The sequence below is a fragment of the Dromaius novaehollandiae genome, chromosome 5 (genome assembly GCF_036370855.1).
Source record: "Dromaius novaehollandiae isolate bDroNov1 chromosome 5, bDroNov1.hap1, whole genome shotgun sequence".
NCBI lineage: Eukaryota > Metazoa > Chordata > Aves > Casuariiformes > Dromaiidae > Dromaius > Dromaius novaehollandiae.
In genome coordinates, this window is record NC_088102.1 from 62,478,665 (window position 1) to 62,498,600 (window position 19,936).

Below are 19,936 nucleotides of genomic sequence, written 5' to 3' on the forward strand. Positions count from 1 at the left end.
TTCTTAAATTCCTGTTCTGAGGCAAATCCACATTTCTGACTCTTCATTTATGAATAAATAAAAAATGAGAAGGGGAAATTTTCCACAAAATGGAAATTATGATTCATGCTTAGTTGCACAACGTCTGTCCTCTTTGAACAACTGAAATACCTTTGCAGTGACTGCTGAGGTTGCCACAGGCCCTGCTGGAATTGCGAGGCCCCTTTACTTCCTTCTCCCACCCCAAAGCCAGGCTACAGGCCCAGTGTGTGGCAGCACACCAGGCTCCCCCTTGCTATGATTTCTTCCTGTTGATCAGAAAACTTGTCCTGACACAGAACTATGCAGCAGAAAAATTATGCCAGCCATAGAGATGTGTGCTGCTGTGCAAAGCAGCGACACGGAAGGGACACAGTGCACCCCGCAGCGACATGCCAGGGAGTTGCAGGGGTGCAAAAGGGCAGATGAAGCTAAACCAGGCCTTTGGATATGAGCTGAGCTTTATTCAGGTGGTGTTGCCTGGGAACTTCAGCACCAGGCACCACTTTCCTCTTTGTAAGTCAGGGACAGGAGTCTGTGCCTCTGCCTGCTGGAGGAGTGCGCATGTCACTCATCTGTAAAGCATCACAGCATCTGCCAGCATAGCACTGCCTAGGATGCCAGTGTCCTGAGCCCTTCGAAGCTAGCTTAAGTACGTCTGCAGGACCCAGCCCTGTGCCCTGTCAGGTGTTTGCAAAGATTGGAAACCTGATGCAGCTGCTGTCTGTATTAACTCCTTTAGATAAAGTGGAAGGCATCTGTGTTGAGCAGTACTGGGTTTCCATTAAAATGGGAATCAGGAGGAAAGCAGGGCTGTGGTAGTAGCAAGGCCTCTTCACCTTCCAGTTGTTTGTTAAAGGGTGTTCGCAGGTAGGTCGGAAGCTTGGCTTAGCTGTCTTTTCATTTTCTGTTGCAAGAGTGTACCAAGTGCTTTATTCTTTGTGGAAAGCACCAGTGAGAAATAGTTGTGATGCCTTCTTACACCACATACTCTGTAACTGGCTTAGATCTTCTAGGATGGGGCAATACCATTCTGCAACTTGTTATGAAAACAGGTTGCTTTAATATATACAGTCTATTGGGAGAATATGCTGCTGCAACAGCTACTGCTGCAAGCAAAGTGAAGTTTTCATATAAACATCTTTAAATATTTTTATGACCTATCAGATTGAGTTTTATAAGTCAATATATGAGTGAATACACAAAGTTTCCCTCTTTGTTTGCGTATCCTGCCTCTACTGAGTTTTAAATGTTCATGCTACATGGACAAAATCCAACTCTACATCTGTTTATTGCATACGTAGGCAGCACCATCTCTGAAATTTTTTCATGTCTAGTTGAGCTCAGAAGCTTCATGAAAAGCAACTTGCAAGACCCAAGGTTGCTTCCCTGCCCCCTAAATCGGAGTGTTCGTGGCACATGTAGCCTGGGAGTCCTCTGGACTTCGTGTTTCAGGTTCTAGTAGAACAGCAGAAAAACTAAAATGACCGCCCTTAAACAGCAGACACATGAAACAGTGCTCTCGTGGGTGACTGGCTGGGTGATAATGCGCCCTTCATCCTACGCTTCTCTGGCCAAAGCCGTGTGGCTTTTCAGCCTGCAGACCTGGTGTCTCTCGTACACAGAATGAGGCCGCGTCCTGGTAAGGTCTACTGATTAACATGGGTTGTCATTAATGAGGCTGTTAGTTCTCCACTAGCTTCTCAGGGAATCCAGGGTCAATCCTGTAAATCGCTGATAGGACAGCATTTCCTAGAGCACAACTTCAGCGCTTCCCAAAAAATCGGTGGATCTGCTCTGTCCCAAGAGTCTTGTCTCTCCACAATCTGAAGTGATGCTTTTAGTACAAAATTTACCCTGATTCTTTTTACCCCTGCTATGGACATAATGGAGCTATTACACAAGGCCAGACCTTGTTTACTAATTTGATTATTTCTGTTGCTGATTAGGGAAAAGAGAGTGCAGGAAAGAGAACGTGTTTTTTATTTTAGAATATTTGGGTGACACAGCATTTGACAACTGATGGAGCACTACAGCTTTCGTGTGGGAAAATAGAGATTCAGCAGCCTCAAAAAAAAATTGTGGGAATAAGCTGATTTTGATCAAGATGTTTGAAAAATCATCATAATGTTTCATTTTGATAAGGTTGAAGTGCTTTCATGGGATATAAAGGCTGCAGTAGAAAGGGAGCATTGGGACTATATCCTAACCAGTTACTTTGATACAGTCAGTCAGATCTTTCTATTTGTTGGAATTTTTGCTTCACAAAAAATTTTGATTTTTTTGTTCTGATTTGGGACTTTCTTAAGGAATTAAAGCTGTGGCCTTTGATCTGCTCCAGTGATATGGGTCAGGATTCACAGAGCCACTGATGGCCATAAACAAAGCAATTGCCTTTCCTGTACTTTGGAAGAAGCTTTACTGTTGGGTTGTTTTTTCAAATGCACTCACTCTGCGTGCGTGTGCGTATACCTTTTATATGTTACTGTGTCTCCAACTTGATTCTGCACATTCCCAACAATCTGCTGCTGCTAATGATTCCCTGTGCTGTGTGAGTGAGACCCGCCAGCTAATTCGGGATTTTTCCTCTGTGAGCATGCATACGTGATAGCAAGTACATAAGACTGCTCGTTTCGCAAAGCCATTTTATTAAGCTGAAATATAAATATATGTTTGTGTGATGATCCCAGCATATTCCAGTACGCTTACAACTGGGGAGAGCTAGAGAGCTACATGGGGGCAACAGAAATTGAATTCCTTTTGAAGGTCTTCAGAGGCAGTATTTTAAAGATTTCCCCCTTGTGATGCATATTATTATTAAGGTGTTGGTTGCAAATTTTGTAACTGGTGGTCTCCCTTGATATTGCTAACAACTTAATGAATACTGTGACAAATATAAATAGCATATCAGTACACAAGTTTCAAGCTGGTTTTAAAAAGGAACAAAAGCCCTCCCTGAAGCATAGCTCCTACTAGGATAGGTGCTGTAAAACCTCATTCGAGGCAGTGGCTTATACCTAAGAGCTTAGAGCCCAAATGGATGAGAAGGATTTCTGTCTTCATTTTTACAAATGAGAAACTGAGGCAAATGAGTCATGAAATGCTGTGTCCAGATTACATGCAAACTGTGTAATAGAGCCAGAAAATGTATTGTGCTATCTTCCTGTCAAAAAGATGTGTTACTGCTCTGACCTTACTGCGGTGGAAACCTTGTGTGAGGTGAGTAGCCTTTCGAGAGTGGCATACCAGACGGTATTTCTTTTTCCCAAAATAAATTTACTCATGCCCCTAGAAGCTCACTAGTAGTCAGGAAACACTGCTTTTCAAGCAGACAAGCTGCTTATCAGGTGGCAGCATCTGTGTCCATGTGGGGCACTAAGTCCCACAGACGGAGCGCAGGAGGAGAGGAGCTGGCAGGGAGGAGCTGCTGCCTTTTGCCGGTCCCCGTTTGAATGCCGGGAATGCCAGGTCTTCGATGATGTGATAAAAATGCTGGGTTTAGCTGGAGTAAGCCTTATGTGGAGCAATGACCAAATGTTGGCCCTAATCTCATCCACTCCCAGATCCTGATGCCGGCACAGTTCCCATAGTGTGGCTGAGCTTTGGTGGACCCAGGTTACAGCTTGGCCAGAGCAGCCTCTCTCTGCTGGTAATAAAATGCTCTACAAGGTGATTCAGTCATTCTGAGAAGCTTAATTTGTGATTTTGTAAAAATTGCTACTCTATTCTAGGTGTGAAACTAACTTGAGAGGATTTAAGTTGAGTGTCAGTAAAGCCACTTCTGTGGCAAAGCCATAATCATGAAGAGAAATAGAAATAGGAAATGAGGAAAATTTTGTGTGGAGCTGGAGAATTCTCCAGGTGCACTGGTAAGAGCATGTTTTATTAGACATTATTGTTCTCTGTGCTGTTTATTCATTCACAATATCATCTCAGTCCTCCATGTCCTCAGCTCATCTGCAGTCACTGTTACCTCACATCATGTTCAATCGAACTAGATACATATTTATTCACGCTGACATAAAACTTACTTTTTGGGTCATCTGTATTGATTTGCTGTTGTTCATTGGGTTATGCCAAACTTCAGAATCAGCAAATGACCAGAATATCACCTTCAACAAAAAATGTTTTTGTTTTATTTTAGCTCAGTCAAAAATCTGTCATTCCTACTGATCTAATCATGTGCCCTGCTGGCTGGCACAGTAGCAAATATGGCCTTTTCACTACAGACCTTGCCAAATAATACAACTTGCTGACATTGTTCTTTCCTTACATCCATTGCTCCCTTGTTTCGTTTCTGTTATGTACCTGGGTTTTTTTTCTGCTCTGTGGAATCTTTTCGCCAAAGGCTCTGCTTCCTTGTAAGGTCCTGTGGTCTTCTCCCTCTGTATCCTTGTCCACGCAGGATGCCCACGAATGACTTACTCTTCACTTCTCAGTTCCACTTACTTTTTCCTATTCTTTCAATCACCAACCTCTTCACACATGCTCTGTCTCTGGCCTCTTCATGTCTCAAAGATGATGCTCAGCACTTGACCCACAGCTTCTTTATTTAGTTTGAACTTAACAGCTTAAACTGTACAGAAGCAAACCGTAAACATCTGCTTTTTTTCCACACCAAGTTCTCTGTGCGTTCTCTTGCCAAGACGCATCTTTTTGTCTAGCCCCATTTCTTTACGCCTCTTTCCTACAAAATTAGTCCGTTTTTTCCCCTAGGGCATACCAGTTTCTCTGTGTCCAGTCACTCCACCTGAGCTCTGGCCACTGATGAAATCTGCAAGTGTACTATGAGGGATTACAGGGCAAATATATTATCAGACATGTGTATTAGACTGTGTTCCCTTGTAGGTTATACTTAAAAATGTAACCCCATTCTACTTAAGGGGTCTTCAGAAGCTGTGCTGAATAGTGACTACATTACATTGCACTATGATTACGTATCTGCACTTTGAAGAAAATGCTGTTTCTGTTGTAAAACTGTTTTCATCCACTCTAATGGCTTTTTTTCCTTAGGAAAGTAAAAGATCAGAATACTTCTATTAACTTAGTTCTCCTAAACATGCAAGTGGTTAATTTCTATGCCAATATATAGATTTGTAAGGCAAAAAGCAGATTCCTTGGTTGGGAAGTATCTGCCAGTTGAGAAGGCTTTATGCATTCCCATCCAGTGCCCACAGCAGCATAATATTTCCATTGCAGTCAACTTACAGGTGCAAATGATCACATCTGCATCTTGATTTATTCCTTCCTAGCTGGAAATAAGCAGTGTCAAGTATTCAGTGAATTTTGCTAGGTCCTAATGAGGATTCAATACAACATGATTCTCTCTGGCTTCAGTCTTGTAGAAAAGTTTTTCTGCCTATCTGTCTTTTCAAATCAAGAAAGATATAGTGTGCTAGTACATATATTATAGTAAATTTTACTTCCAATAAATTTTTAGGCTATGCTAAAGGAAAAAGGGAGAACTGCGCAGTTGTCCTACCACTATCACCCATGTGATATTAATAAGAAGTTGAAAAAGATGGCTGGGCAATCTTTCTTGGTCGAAGACTAACCCCTGGAACTGGCTCAGTCTCATGTCAGGACATGGGAAGTGGGATTCTTAAGACCTTTTAACTTTCTTGAACCAGTTCAGTAAAAATAGAGGGTCGGTAGCAGATTTTAGGCTCCAGAAGGCTACTCCAAATTACTCCTCATAGAGCAACCCCTACGTTTAAGTGGTTTGCTAGTCTAGTGTTATCAGAACATACTGTTTTCTTCCCTAAAGTCCTTCTTTTCTGACCTTGCATGCATTGGAGAGGAAGCAAATAGCACCATTTTTATGGCACTGACAGGCTCCCTTTAGATTGCCGGGAACCTTGGCAGTCTTCGTGGATAACAGGGATTTTTTTGTGATGCCAGAGTGTGTGTTCCTGACCAAATTTTTCACTTACCCAGGCATTTGTCAGTCCAGGTGTTTCAGAACTGGTCCTGCTGCTTGTTTAAAAGTGAGGTGCTAAGAGGTGCAGTTGGTGTTATGAAAAGTATCCACTCTGTTGCTGAGTTCAAATCAGATTGTCACTGATTTAAAATTGTGATATGTCGCTGTCCATCATACTAAAACGTGGTAATAGTTCCTGTAAAGTTAGTAATCCTAGCACTTATGCAGCCTTAGGTAGTAATGCTCCTGACCATCGTAAGCAGGGAGATTTGGTTATTATGTAGAAGAGTTATAATAAGAAATATGACTGCAAAAGCAAAGCAGTCAGTTGAAATTGGTCTATAATTAAATGCTTAGAAAATTCTGTGCTTAGCTCATTTTAAAATCAAGTGCTTCTTTGTAGCAATTTCCTTTCTTTAATTACAATTTCCTGTCTAGTTTGACATTTACAATGCAATCTTGGGGGACATGTTTGTGATTTATTATTCTTGCTCCTATCAGGATATCACTCGGCAGAAATGAGTTTATAAAATAAGAGCTCAAATTATTATGGCCTTTGACCAATAAAGCAGGCTCATAATTTCAGGCCTGAGAAAAGATTAACATTTTTGACAATCAAATGCAGAATTACCAGTGGGGGACAATTTTGAAAACTATTTCAATTTTCTGAAACATTGTACGTTTTTAATAAGAAGTATATAACTGATTATATATTGGAGCACAGGCTTAAGAGTAGAAAGAGCAACAGTGAATTGTAAAGCAAACCTGAAAGGAAGACTTTAACATCTAACATTGTTTAGCTTCCTCTGAATGAAATTGAAACTGCTAAATCAACATTACTTGAAAATTACCTAATGGAAGAGATATAGAAGCTCAGATGAGTTCAGAGCAATGTGCTCTCCTTTTTCTTTAGCATTTCTGACTATAGGCTAATTCATCCAAAGGAGCTGGGAGAAATGTTTCTGTTTGTTTTATTCAAATCCTACTGAACAAATGTTATTTTTAATTATTATTTATCTGCTGGGGTCTCTCATTTAGAGAAACAGATGCCCCTGCTAAACTGCACATTACACAACCTATTCTGCTGTTGCGCATTTTTCCTGTGTCTGTCTTAGTTCCCGATTCAGGAAAATGTCATCGTTCAGGACAGCATCTACATCGAAATGAATTCTCCATTATGCACATGTTTGAAGTGAAATGTGAACTTGTATGTAACACAAAAGAGGCATCCTGCCTTGTGTGTTGTAAAGAGTGGGCTCTTAAAATCTCTATCCAAACTGGTAGGTGTGTTTTTAGTGTTAATTTGATGTAATGTCAAAATGGATGGCCTATGAAATTATACTGAAGGAGGGAGAAATGCTATTGGCAAGGAAGAAAATCTCTGTCTTTGGAGATCTTTAAAACAGCTCGTGTACACATTGCTGGGAAGTGCAAATGCTTAGCACCTTTCAAAGTCAGGCTGCTTTTATTTAGATGCCAACATAGAGAGTAAAGTGCCTATTTTTAAGTACTGTGATTTAAAATCATTACTTTACAGAATCTGTCCTCCCTCATGCCCAAGGAGATGAGAAAACATGGTATTCGTTACTTCATTTTTCTAAGGCAAAAGGTGAGAAACGGTGCCGTAGCTCTTGACCCCAGGTAGCTCCCGGGCTAGCGGCAGGACCAGGCGTCCTGCTGCAGGAGTTCAGAGCTCCGGGCTCCAGTGCAGCAGCTGGATTTCGGTCCTTCCATGCAAGATTTTGGTCCTTCCAAAATGATGCCCTCAGAGACAACAGCCTTCCAGAGGGTGTGTTGCACAGGAGCGATGGGCCAGAGGGTGTGTTGCACAGGAGCGATGGGTTCAACTGTCTGAGGATCTCTCTTTAGAGCACCTATTTGCAGTTTCATGTACTATTCAGTGTGGGGAGGAAGTAGTATGGAAAGTGGATACACTCAGGAAGGGATGGATGGTAGTAAGCATTTGCACTGCTGCCTTGGGCAGGGCTGAGGTGGATTTTGCTGCCTGCATGAGACCTTGCTGGGATATCCTGCAGGAGTGAGGAGCGGCCCGGAGACGCAGGCGGACAGCGCTTCGGTGGGCCTTTCGAAATAAATAGCTCAGGCAGGAGAGGAGGAAGTGTAAGACTGGAAATGCAGCTATTTGCTCAGAAAAATATCTGAGTGGTACAGTTGAAATTTAAAAAGTAGCATCGTGTCTGGAGTCAATACTTGCTAGAAAGAGGAGGAGGAGAGGAAAGTTGAGCAAGTAATGAGTTATAGACCAACATATCTTCATCATCCAATATCGAAACAGATTTGAGTTTGATTTCTGGATATTTGTTTGACTTTTGACCATGACTACTGATGGTGAGTGCAGAGCCCTTTTTTGCAACTTCTTCTGTTGCTTAATTATTCTTCTGACAGTGTTACCTTTGCAGTGAGAAGTGTTTATTAACCTGTCATCTCCACAACTTGATCTTAAGATAGAAAATAATCAGAAAGCCATTATTATCTCATCTAGAAAGGCAGGTATTATGAACTGAAAGTATTTTCTAGCTATGAAAAGGCTTTATGAAATCGTAAAATTGCAGAGTTTACGTAGGAACTGCACATACCAGTACAAATCCACCAAAACTCTCCATTCAGTCAGACTCTGAGTTATAGGTCATGCTCTGTCACCTCCCTTTAGACACTGGCTAGGAGGTGCTGGCACGTCAGTCCAAGGGCTTTAGAAAGGAAAGTTTTTCTGAACTTTCCTAAACTTTCCTGACCTTCTAGGGAAGCTTTCCCTCGTGAGTCGGATCGAGTTCAGAAATCCCCAGGGAGTTCTAATTTGGCTTGAATTCCTACATTGAAAGAATTGCATCGCCTTTCCAAAAATCTTCTGCCATTTCTTTGGGGATTGCGGTGGACCCTTTAGTTCTGAACAGACTGAATTCCCATACAGGAAGAAAAACACACTTATGAGATGAGGCTTCTCAGCTGATGTGAATCAGCAAAGTTTCACTGGTGTCAGTGAAATTATGCCAGTTTATACATGCTGATTACTTGGCCCTTAACATAACAAGATTTTCCCAGAGCTGTGTGTTTTGACTCCGTTAAATCTTTCAATCCACATATGGATTTTATATATACGTGTGTGTGTGTGTATTTTACTTGTGCACAGATGTTTTAGTCCCCGAACAGACACAGCCATTTGGGTGCCGGCGGAATTCCTCTGTGGTAACGTTATTCGTTTAAAGGTCATACCAATTACAGTCTCAGCCACAGCCGGTGACAGATACAGGAATGTAGCTTTGCTCAGGAACATGTCACAGAGAGAAGGAGGAAGACCATTTTGTTGAATGATAATTCCCCCTTGACATCATCACCGTAACAAGCCTGCCATAGATATATGTGTAATAATTCAGTTGTCCTGAGCCACAACTGGTTATTCTGTGGTCATAGCCAACTCTTCTATTTGACTTCGCTGCAGTTGTAGATTTCCTGATAGACTGAATTAATAAATATCTGTAGTCTTCTCTTCCATTCCTACCAATTACCTCTTATCTAGCATCTAGAGTTTCTGCTGCAGAAAAAGAAATGGTACAAATATCTCAAGGTATTGATTCCTTTTTGGTATCAATGTTCCCTTGTCTGTGGAGAACAAATGTAAAAACAGTCTGGTGGGAAAACAGGCTTTCTGCTGTTGTTTTAACCTTTGCCTATAATGCCTTTAGCAACTGCGATATATTGGGAGAACAAGATTTTCAACACAAAATACTTTAAAAATCCTCTTCTAAATTCTCTATTTAGACACTTATTTGTAAGTGGCCTCCAAGAATACCGAGCAACTAGCACCTCTCACTGGTTTCACCTTTGGGATTAGACCTCCTCTTCCAAGTAGTGCTTTAAAAACTCGTATGAAGATCTGCTCTGTGATCTGAAGAACTTGAGTTTTGTTTGTTCTTAACAGTGGAACTAGTCACATTGGCCTAGAAAAAACGTCTACTAGTTTCAACTCCTGAAGCGAATCAAAGCACTGATGTAATGAACTGTTGCACTTGAACAGGGTCTTTTGGATATGGCCTAAAATACTGAGATGGTCTTTTTTCCCCCTAGATCACACATGATGCCTATCTCATCCTATTCTCCTTGGAATCAGTGGGGGTCCTGTCACTACGTCAACAGTAAGCCCACAGTTTATTATTTGTAATGTATTTCTTATTAGTACAACCCAGCACTGTATTTCTTATTAGTACAACCCAGCACTGTCTTTGGTGTTTTCTGAGTAAGCAGTAAGCTCAAGAGGGAACCTGACTGCAATCCCCAGCAAGTTTTCTGTGGATGTAATTCCAGGAGCTTCAGATTCACACCGTTTTAGAGTTCAGAGTTAGGTCTGGAATCCCAGCTCCTGCGTTTCGACTCTGTTGAGCAATGAGCAAATGCAGGAAAGAGGTTGGTGTGTAGCAACCAGCAGCACAATTGGCCTGTGAAGTTTAGCACATGTTTTGCTATTTCCATAATGTTTGTTTGGATTTCACATACTGCCTCAGCAAAATTAATTGCCTGCACATTTTTGAAAATGTAGTCCAATGATCTCTTTTTTTATTTCCTGGACTACTTATGCTTTTGGCTGCCAAAAATAACTCCAAGAGACATGTTACATGGAAGCTTGGATTATCCAAGTAAAGTAATAGTAGTATTCTCATGCACAAAGAATGAGCAAACTGCCAATTGTAATATGTTTAAAGGGTCAACAGAAATCTATAAGTGGTCAAGAAACAAGACAAACATCGGCCACCAGTCTGATGGGAAAAGCAACATCCATTAAGTCCATTAAATTTAACATTGAAATCAATGTTTAAACCACAAGAAGTAATTAGTGTAATTCATATTACAGACCTTTGGATTTTTGAAACCAAGTTTAATTATAGTGAAAAATGACAGCTTCATTTTCCCTCCCTGGGTAGGTTACTGCTGTGTTCCCGATACCTTTATTAGGGCTGGGTGCCGATATCAGGTTTTTAATGACATTAAGCAAAGTAGCATTTCAGCCATTTGAGGAACAATAAATCACTTTAGATTCTTTTTGAATGGAGACAACACAGATCAAGTGGCTTTTAAATCATTTTCCTTTATCGTTTCATATTGTGAAGTAGAGCTGTTCACTTGAAACAGCAGCCTACAAAAAGAAAGAGTGGTACAGTGATATTTGGATTCCCTGGCTGCCTTTCCGTGCATCAATGGACAATTCATGAGCTACTGCTAAGCTCTGGAAAGGTGTCTCTATAATACTTTTGCCAATACAAACGGCATACAACTTTTACAAGGTCTTTCATTAGCAGTCTCAGATTTGAAGGAAGATCAAGTGATACTGTATCTTCTGAACTTAAAACCTTTTGTGTTATAGAAGGTGTTGACAAGGATAGTAAATGGGGCCATGAGAATGCAAACACAGTGTTAATTTTCAGAGTATTTTCATTGCCAGATTTGAGGAAGGCAAAATGTTGGTCTTAATTCTATCACTTCAGTGTGTTTCCACTCTCTTTACTTGTTTCTTTTCTTCTGAACCACCTTCCTTTGCTTCTTCTATTTAATTGGGGATCCTTTCTTTATGGGCTGAATTTTGGCAAGGCTATTCATAAAGTTTCTGGAAAAACTGTGATGGTTTCTCTTTTGGTTCCCATTAATATAAAAATACTATTCGGGTATGCAAATAATTGATTTTAAGGTTAGTACTTCTTGCACTGAGACTGTTCCTAGTTCTACCCTGTATTTGGGGTGGAGGATGGCCTCCTTACTTGTTAGGCACATCAAGAGAAATAGGAATGCAGGTGCTCAGCCTCAGCCTGAATTCATGCCCGAGTATCCTGAAACCACAAACATGTCCTGGTTCTGCTTCTGTGTGTATCTAGTGAGCAACCCAGAGCATTTCAATATCAGGACTGAGTGACCAAAGATTGTGTAGAAAACCATCGTGGGGTGGATAATTATTGGACCTCATCTTGGTGGAGGAGGAGGAGGGAGAAGGTAGTGTGTGGTAATTCATTTAAATTGATAACCAAAAAAAAGTAAAAAGCATTGAGTTTAGGTATCTTTAAATTATTTGAAAATATGACATTAAAGTCCCAGTTTCTCCCTAAATCAGAAAAGAATAATTTTCAAGAGATACAATCAAAGTATGTGATACTTCCTCACGGGCACGATAAGGCCTTGGATCTCACTGTTCCTGTCCCTCTGCAGAGGCTCTGATCGTTTACCGTCTTTGTCATGGTGATATTTACAGGTTTGTCTTTACCCTGGTGCAGTTCGGGGTATAGTGGAGTAGAGAGACCCTAAGAGAGTGCTTTGTTAGGACTTTGAAAGCAAAACATGAAGCTGTCAAGTAAAAAACTGGGAAATATAATAGGTATTACTGAAAAGAGTGGTGATGGGAGATGTGCAGGAACAGCACCATGCCTGACATTCAGCAGGCTGGATCTCAGTGAGAGAGATGAAGGTGAGTAGTGGAAAGGTTCAAAGAAAGGGGGAGGGTCGTGGTGCTGTCTGAATGATGGGACTGTTCTGTCATCTTGTTGGATGAAAATCTTGTGTAAACTGGTAGAGGAGAAAGTCCAGAAGCCAGGACAGAACATTTCTGAACAGCTCCGTGATGACAAGTGACTGTTAGGAAAATGGCAATTCTCTGTGCCATTTGGGAGTGTTTTGCTGATGGCGGGAATGATGAATGCAGGTCCATGATCTCTTTATAGGGTATGGAAGAAAGTCCGTATGTGAGAGGAAAGAGGGAGGGAGAAGATTCCAGACCTGTAGAGATTCCCAGCATAGGTTACTCTCTGGGCATGTTGGTACTGTACACCGTGGGTAGACGTCTGCTCATCCTGCCTATGCTCTTCACTGAAAAAAAAATTCTTCTCAGTAGGATTTATTAGCTCAGGCTTGGTGCCAGTGCAATCACATGGCTTCTCTCAACTTGGAGCGTGGGCAGAGCTTGCTCATGGCTGTTTGCAATATGTGGTATAAACATACCCAAAGAGTAATAGCAGGTGGTAGCAGAGGAGGTGGAGGGAAAGGAAGGCTTGGAACAAAAGATGTTAAGCTTCGTTTGGGATATGATGAGCCAAATTCATCACTGGTGTAACACCCTGAAGTCAGTGTGGTTACAATAATAAAATTAGTCAAAGGAATCATATCCTTCCCTGGCACTCTGTGCAACGCCTTTGATCTCAAGAGGTATATGTCATGGCAACATCTTGCCTGTTGAACTCTCAGCATGATGCCTCCAAGGCAAAACTTTGGAAAAAAAACCACACAGCCGCACAGGGAAGTTCAGATCTAAGTTTTAAATGTACATTTCTGCCTGAAATCCTGGCAGAGAGTTTCCCTTTCCTCCTGCATATTTGCCCCGAATGGTAACATTATAATGAAACCTTTGGCCACACATTCAGTGCTTAAAATGGGATTAATTTCTTTCTGTTTGGCTAGTACAAATAATTGCATACGAAGAGTTTATGCAAGAGCAGAGGGGTTTATTTTGTCTTGGCAATGATTTTGTCTGGAGCAATAGAAGAAACTGAGGTAACATGAATATTGTATTTAGTTTCCTCCCTCCACAGAAGAAAAGCCAGTGTTTCATTTGGCATTCACCACTTATTAAAGTGTTTTTTTGCATTGCTTCCCAGCTTCAGCAGTGGAAGTCCCGAGCAGGCCAAAAACAACCCTGCTCACCTCACTCCTTCTTCCTAAAAAAGAAAAAAGACCAAAATGCAAACTTGATATCCCCAAGAATGAAGCACATTCTTCTCTCTTTTTCTTTTCCATTATTGAGCAAATGCAGTTAGAAGTTATCTTGGTTAAACCAGATCCTTAGTTCGTTTAAACTGACCTAGCTTGAATGAGTTCACTGAAGTTGTCTCAGTTTACAGCGTTTGAGAATCTGGCCCTTATTATTAAGGGGTTTAAGTAATACCGGATCAGCCAGCCTTCAGGACTGTGCTCTGTCTCAGCAATTGGGATTAGTGTCCTAGAAAGCCAAAATTGCTGACCATCCCAAGTGATAAACTGCAAGGAATGGGTGTTCAGGGACTTCTCTGCTAAGAAGCTACAGCTCAGAAGTGCCTTACCCTTTGGACTACTCAAAAGCACATTTTTGGTGTTGTTCCATGCGAAGCATAAGTTATCTTCTTTTTTTCTTAAGTGTTTTTTGTTCTGTGCTAAGGAAGGGATGTTGCAGATGGTGACTTTGCTACATGAAATGTTCTCTGGGTGTAGTGTCCCACACGTGTGGAAACAGATCTGCGCTTGGCCCCCATCGCTACCAGGGAGCCTTGGCAAAACAGCTTCCCCAAAGCACAAGCAGGGTTTCCACTGGAAATAAGGATGATACAGGCATGCCCTCCGGGGGCATGTGGGGGTGTTTGTTGCCCTCTGCCAGCTCTTGAAGCCATTGTCCAGTCTCAGTGACACTGGATGAGGGAGAGGTCTCAAAGGTGTTTAGCTCCAGCTAATTCTGTGGAAAATGCGGAGCTGGAGAAAACAGCAGGCAAAATTCCTACCCCTCCACGGAGCCACAGCACCCAGGCATTACCCGTTCTGCCTGGGCATGGCCAGCAGAGCAGCCAGCAGAGGCGGGTCGGTAGGTAGACAGATACCTGTATCAGCTACAAAACGTGCAGTCTCCCCTCTAGCCAGCTGAAGGAGCCAGGGGACCTGGGAAGAGCTGGTGTTCAGGGACTGCAGAGGCCAAGGGAAAGAGCCAGGGACAAGGTAGTGGACCATACAGCAGACCTATGGCAAAAGTTTTTAAGAAAGCAGGATTTACACAAGTTTTGCTGTACAGCAACAACTCATCGCTGCTGAGGAAGCTAGAGGCCACATACATGTTTTGTCCCAAATAAATTTTAAAAAGTTTTTTTTATTATTATTTTTGTTTCATTTTGCTATTTATAAACTGCCTGCTTACCAGGCAGCTCAGGCAAGTTACTGGGCTTTAAAAAAGCACTGGGATGCAACAGAACAAGTAATTTGCAAGTAATATATCAGGCAAAAGTAGTCACTTTTTTGCTCTTGAAATTTCTCTGAGCAGATCAGAATTTGCTTCTGTGTTGGCTTTTTGTTCAACATTTTTTTTAAAAGTCATTTCATTTTTTTTCAACTTCACTGGGAAGCAATTCGATGCAAATAGCCTCTACTCAGTATTCATGATTTGAGCTGTGTGGCCTCGCTATGATTGGTCAGATGAATTACATGTTTGGATGAGCAAGAAAGCAAGCACATCTGGCTCAGATATCACCTCTGCATTTCAAATTCTTTTCCACTAACAACCACCACATATGAGACTTTGAAATGCACTTTGCACAGTTTATTATTATTCTAATTTGTATTAGATTTGTGCAGAATGATCCCAGACAAGACAGGGCCCAGTATACTTAATTAAGTATACACACCTAATGAGATGCGATCCTTTCCCCTTAGACTTTACAACTGAGAGAGGTAAGAGAGAAGGGGGAAACGGAGGCACAAAGGGATAAAAGGACTTGGTCAAGGTCACATCTGTGTTAGCAAAACTTGATCACTCAAATGTTCGTGGAAAGCAAATATGAAAGGAGAGCAATCAGCCAAAGTAAATTCACTTTAAAACCTGAATGAATATAATCAATAGTATTCACCCACTGTGTCCCACATGCTTGAATCAATTTGATAGCAAACAGTTTGTTCACTTTTTTCAGTTATTTGTAAAGAAGTGGCTTGATTGCCAGTGTGCCTAATTCCAGGCATATGCCAATTCCCTAATGGTAATGGAGCTGCACTATTGCATGCCAAGATTGCTGCACGTAGTCGGCTCTTTCCTGCTAGATTTTTCCCAGAAGATTTGCGGTCAAATCCCTCTGACTCTCAGACAAACGTGCTGCTTCATGGATCCACTTGCTATTCAGCGTAAACACGTAGCAGAAGCTCAGCTCCTGAACCACAGTTATGGCCCTGTTGTGGCACGTGCCTTCGCCTGCCTGCATGTCGCACACAAATTTGGTGGCACTTAGGTGTGTGCTGGGAGTCAGCTATGATGGGAAACCCCAGACATCTCCCCTTTTCGGCAGAGCAGTGTGGCACCATGGGCGCCACAGGCAAGGACTAAGGGGAGGTGGGCTCTGACCGAGGTAACCAGCAGGTGCCTGCCGAGGCCTCTGCTTCTGAGACGCCTGCAGCAACAGCGCTGCTGCCTCTCTTACCTCGAGGAGCCTGTGGCAGAGGGGACCTGTCTCCTCGGCGGCCCCAGGGGTGGCCGGCAGCCCCAGTGTGCTGCAGACTTGCAAGGCCGGCTGCCACTGCCCTGACCAGGCCCTCCCCACTCCCACGCTCTGCCCTCCACCAGGGCACTAATTTTTAGTCAGTTTTTTCTCTTCCTATTAGAGAGTACACTTACATGCGAGAGAGTGAGTTCTCCTTTCAGTTTGGCTGAAATTTTCTAAATGGTCAAATTTTAGTTGCTTTGTCTTAAAACAGCAAGGAATTGAATGTCTTTTGTAGTAGTGAGTATTTGGGTAACAGATACAGCTTCTGTCAAGTTCTCTGTCTTGAAGTGTATCAGCGGAGTGCTGCAAAAATCTCTAGAGAATATAATACTGTGAAGTCATCGTAGTAGATCATTTGGCCCAAAACATTAGACATCAGATATTTCCTACACTGTTAGTCCCTGTCTGCAAAAGAGCTGTTGATTAGGTCTTTGCAAATTCATATTCCTTTGCCCATTCTGCCAGATTTACATCAATCCTATAGTGTTGTTTTTCCCTCCTCTATGAAAAATGAGTCACCACGTCAGTGACTCATGTGGAAAATAAAAACACATACATTTACTCTTTTGGGTGGCTTGCTCAGGTAAACAGCTACCTGGAGCAGAAAGCAAACCAAATTGTGAGGGTATGGAATAACGCTGTTGCTGAACAGGGACATCCTCTGGTGCTGAAACCCCTGGGGAAGAGTAGGAAACAGCCTCTTAGTAGAGCCTTGAAGCCTGTGCTACATGTTTGACTTACATGGACATCTTTATTAATTGAAAGTTCAAAGACAACTGTTTCTTCCTATATTCTGTCTTTCTTCAGCCAGGTACAGGGCATGAATAACCCACTCCTTGCTTCCTTCACATTTGTAACTACCATTGCTGTTACCATTTCCTATCAGAAACCATGGAGCTACATTTTGAATAATTACCACATAATTAAAGAAACAGGATATAAAATACTATCACCATAAGTATCTTCCCTGTTAAACATGCAATGTTCATAAAATATTAAGGGAAGTTAAATCAATCTATTGAAGATAGACATATGAAAGCGTTTTTGTAGGTCACAGGAATTTATAAAAGAACTTGCTGCAATTTGAAGAGCTCTGAGCTGTATGTCCATGTTATTCCTCTGTGAATATGACAAAATTATGCTCACCAAGTTACTGGTGCACAACTGCATCTTTACATGGAAGAGTAAAACTTAGTGTTAAATAATGTCTAAATGCAAATATAAAGCACCTTGTCTCCTTCAAATGGCATCCTCTCAGGAAATGCACAAAAATCAATACATTATAGTAGCTTATGATCTCTCATATAAGTGATTCAAGATGACAAAATTTCAGTCACAACATAACATTTCTTATTTCTGTATCTGCTGAATTGTCTTTTCAGTTCTCTCTGAATGTCAGTGCTAGGTTTGGATGGGGTTTTTTTTCCTTAGGACCATGTTGTGGAGGGAAGTCTTTATCCTGAGGAGAACCTATGCTGTATTAAACTGTTACAGATAGGCTAAGAAATTCATCAGTGCCTTGGACTACTTAGCACTAGAGGGGAGCAGGGAAAGGCCTATGGCTAGTTTACCCCCAGGGATTACGTGGGATTGTTTCCTGCCACAGATTTTCTGCCTTTTTGTCTAGTCTGTTTTATGTTGATTTTTCACAGAACCAAGGTTGCATCTTTCCTGTAGGAGGCACATTGCCTTGCAGCTCCCTTGGACCGGAAGTGTAGACGGCTTACGCTTCCTCGCTGTATCAATTACGCATCTATCCGAATGGCATTACTGCTTTGGCCTCCAGAATACGTTACACTTATTTACATTTGGGCCAAGCGCCGATCATTCTTTCCGTATGGTTTCAGTGCAAAAAGAAGGTGGAGGCAGTGAGCAGATAAATCACAGTAGACACGCTCCATCTGCCTGATCTCTGGTCTCACTTCTGCCCTTTGATATAGTGCAATAGTTCAAGTTTATAGCCTTTCAGATTAAAAAAAAACTTATGTTGTTGACAAGAGAAAATGTCCATAAACAGTGTTATTGACAGTTATTACTGCTGTACCGCTCAAGACCAAGGCTCATTGTGCTAAGTGCTGTGCAGATGTATTTAAGAGGGCTCCCCTGCCATAAACAGCAACATTTTAGATAGACGTAAGTAAAAGGTCTTGTTATTCCTATGACCCTCTTGGCTGCATTTCACAGCTTGAGTAGCCCATGAGCGTGCATGCCTTAGCAGTGGTCAGAAGAACACAACTTTAAACACATGTACATTTTGTCATGTGGGTACTTTATTGTGTCTTTTGTCTGTATCTCATTCAGAATATTGGTATCTTTACTACAGTGGCAATTTATCATATTTCTCACTGTATTTGGAAAAAGTGCCCACTTGAAGAAAACAGAGTGAACAAATATAGATAGATCAAAACCAAACTTTGAGGTCATCTTATTTTTAAAACAAGTGATTTGGATCTAGAGTTTTTGATTTTTGAGGCTACAAGGTGAGATTAATCTGTGAGCGAGTAATGTAGAAGGCATTATAGATATACTGGGAGTCAGGGGATGTCCATAATTGTATTCTAATTAGAAAGCCCTTTCTAATTTACCCTTTCTAGTCTAAGTGATACAGAATGCCCCTAACCAACATGGCATTTTGAAGGGGAAAAAGGCACTGTAAACATTCTAGAAAAATGGTGCTGTGAAGACCTGAAAGATCAGATACACTTTTTCCCCTGACTTTTTCGCTGGGACATATTCCGCCCCATTCCTTTCTTATATGACACCTCTGTTACACATTACAAGCTACTTCTGCTTTTACTTTGGGCAGCTGCATCACCCATGACTGGATCCATTTACGGTCCAGAACTTCTTTCCAGCAATACTACAGCCTGGCCAATTACTTTGTTGTGTTTATGCATCTTTTGCTTTCTCCTTTAATCAACTCTTATCTCACAGCAGCCTCCATGTTTTCTTTGATGCATTCTCTTAAAAATGGAGAATTTATAACCAAGTCAGCATCAATAAGAAGAATGAGTATGGAGTTAGTGGGGTGCTAGTTTGTGCACAGGAGCCTCCTTTCCCTTTACAGAAAGAATCTGTCAGATTGGCTCAAATTTAATCAGGTTTTAATGGCCTTATCTATTAGTTGCTAAGCTTTACTTCCTGAGAGCTAAAAAAGATTGCTCAAGTAGTGAGGTGGCAGTACTGTGTGGTTAGGCACAACTTCAGAATGACTGGATTTGTGTCTTACCTTTTGTGACAGATTAGGACTGCACCAAACTGTTACTCAGTAATATCTGAGTTTAAAATTTGGAGTCTGGATGAGACTCCTGGCTCCGCAGCAGACTTTCTGAGCGCCAGGGGGTGAATCAGTTGCTCCGGCTCTGTTCGAGCTCGCTCTCTCCTAGAATGATTCAGTATTACGTGCCTAATGCAGGTGTTGAGAAAATAAACAAATGGATGTCTGTGGAGCATGCAGATCATTGATGTACAGAGTGGTACTTCTGCGAGACCCTGGGAGAAAGAAAGCTTGTTGGGAAGAGAGGCCGGAGAGTGAGATAGCCATCCACGACAGGGACAGGAGGCTGCTAAAAGGAAGCAGGAAAGAGTTTGGAAGAAGTGAACTGAGACTGATACAACAAAAGATATTCCTGAGCTGTGACAGAAATTATAAAGAAATTTGAAGTTTGGATGTTCCCTTCAAATTTGCTGTCAAATAATCCCACCGCCAAAGCTTCGTAGGAAAAGTCTATAGGAAGACCTC

The 19,936-nt window shown here is 41.6% G+C and overlaps 1 long non-coding RNA gene across 1 annotated transcript in view; it reads left to right on the forward strand.

Moving 5' to 3' along the window:
- The window catches only part of LOC112985718 (uncharacterized), a 176,130-nt gene that overhangs the window by 140,927 nt on the left and 15,267 nt on the right, over positions 1-19,936 (forward strand). The window contains exon 4 of the long non-coding RNA XR_003259807.2: positions 10,022-10,089. This is a non-coding gene — a long non-coding RNA (uncharacterized LOC112985718). The remainder of the gene's footprint in view (positions 1-10,021; positions 10,090-19,936) is intronic.